We start from the raw sequence: 2500 nt of genomic DNA on the forward strand, positions 1-2500 counted from the left end.
GGACTTTGAGAAAATGTCTTCCGGGAAGCCCCGCGAGGTAAACACGGAGCTGTTCCACCCCTCCCCATACAGATGTCGGAGGGGGAGGGGGGGGGGCGGCAAGCCTCGCGAGGGGAGCCGTGGAAGAGCAACTGGGATAGACGGTCCGGCTGAGCACCGCCGAGCACGCTGTCGAGCTGTGCAACGGAGAGGACGACTACGCGGTAGAGCCCCTCCCACTCCGCACTCTGCTCGCCACTAAGAACATTAAATAAAGGACATCGATCCGCCAGACCGGAGGAACCGACCGCCCGAACGCCGGCAAAGCCGGCCGGCGGACACCCTCCGAAGGCGTGTTAAGTTGGCCCATCGATCAGGACACAAACACGCAACAAATCCAGTCCGGGGTGTGGTGTAAGCAGCCCTACCAGAGAAATCACCTAACCCTAACCCTAACCCTAAACGTACGGCAGACGCGTCCCCTGGCTCTCACATTGACAACTGAGAGGCTTCTGAAAACCTGGCCACGCCCATCAGTAAAAACCACTACAGCAAGTGACGACATATGTACCTTCAAAGTGCTGTACTACAGGGTGCTGTTCAAAAGGTATCTATCCCGTTTACTCTCTATGCTTCATATATCATCATATTATTGAAAAGTGCAAGCCTTTAGGAACAACAGCAACTCAAGTCGCCAACGCTCTGTTCACTCAATAACTGCAGAGATCCAAACTTCTCCTGGCATTAACATCGGCACAAAAACTGTGCGCCGGGAGCTTCGTGGAATATGGGTTTCTATGGATTCAGAATGAGATGTCAGAAAAGCTCCTGTGGGTGTAATGGTCAGTTATGTCAATACTTTTGGACATATATTGTGCGTGTGCGTGTGTCTGTGATACCTAACATAAACACACCTGTATTACTAGAATTGATCGTTCACGCCACAAAAGTGAGGGGCAAACATAGAAAAGCGTGCAACCCAGCCACTGAGGATGCACAAGCCAGTGCATTCTTAGTGCAGGTCCCAAGCCCGGACAAATGGGGAGGGTTACGTCAGGAAGGGCATCCGGCGTCAAATCTTTGCCAAATCAAATATGCGGATCATAAATAAGATTTCCATACCGGATCGGTCGAGGCCCGGGTTACCGACGACCGCCATCGGTACTGTTAACCAGCGGAGTGCCGGTGGAAACTAGGCTACTGTTGGGCGAAGGAAAAGGAGAGGGGGAAGGCATGTCCAGAGGCAGCTAGAGAGGAGGAAGGGTAGCCGTGTGGAGGTGAGAGTCAGTCGGAACTTCGAATGTTGGCACTATGGCTAGTAAAGGGAGAGAGCTGGCTGACGTGATGGAAAGAAGAAAGGTGACAAGAGACAAGGTGGAAGGGGAGTAAGGCCAGGAGTATCGCAGGTGGGTTCAAACTCTTCTACCATGGTGCGAATGGGAGGAGAAATGGGGTAGGGGTCATTCTGAAGGAAGAGTATGTCAAGAGCGTGCTGGAGGTGAACACAGTGTCAGACAGAGTGAGGATTATGAAGCTGGAAATCGAAGGTGTATTGCTGACGGTTATCAGCGCATATGCCCCGCAAGTCGGGTGTAAGATGGACGAAAAAGAAGAATTCTGGAGTTGAGTTGGACGACGTGGTGGAAAGGGTACCCAAGGAGGAGGGAGTGGTGATTGGAGCGGACTTCGATGGACACGTTGCTGAAGGGAACAGAGGTGGTGAGGAGTTGATGGTAAGGTATGGAATCGAGGAGAGAAATGTGGAAGGACAGATGGTGTTCGATTTTGCGAAAAGGATGGAAATGGCTGAGGTGAATACATATTTCAAGAAGAGGGAGGAGCACAGGGTGACGACGTATACGAGTGGAGGAAAGTGCACACAGGTGGACTATATCTTGTGTAGAAGGCGCGATGTAAAAGGGATTGCATACTGCAAGGTGGTGACAGGGGAGAACGTAGCTAGGCAGCATCGGATGGTGGTCTGTAAGATGACTTTGGAGACCAACATGAGGAAGCGAGTGAAGACACAGCCGAAGATCAAATGGTGGAAGTTGAAGAAGGAAGACTGTTGTGTGGAGTTCAGGCAGGAGTTAACACAGGCACTGAGTGGTAGTGAAGAGTTGCCAGATGGCTGGGCAAGCGCTGCAGAAATAGCGAGGAAGACAGCTAGGAAGGTACTTGGTGTGTCATCGGGACAGAGGAAGGAAGACAAGGAGACTTGGCGGTGGTGGTGGTGGTGGTGGTGGTGGAAGGAGGAAGTAGAGCAAAGTATACAGAGGAAAAGGTTGGCAAAGAAGAAGTGGGATAGTCAGAGAGATGAAGAAAGTACACAGGAGTACAAGGAGATGCAGCGTAAAGCAAAGAGAGAGGTGGCAAAGGTAAAGGAAAAGTCGTACGGTGAGCTGTATGACAGGTTAGACACTAAGGAAGGAGAAAAAGACTTGTACAGATTGGCTAGACAGAGAGACCGAGCTGCCGAGGATGTGCGACAAGTTAGGGCGATCAAAGATACAGATGGAAA

This window comes from Lampris incognitus, unplaced genomic scaffold (assembly GCF_029633865.1).
Source record: "Lampris incognitus isolate fLamInc1 unplaced genomic scaffold, fLamInc1.hap2 scaffold_208, whole genome shotgun sequence".
Lineage (NCBI taxonomy): Eukaryota > Metazoa > Chordata > Actinopteri > Lampriformes > Lampridae > Lampris > Lampris incognitus.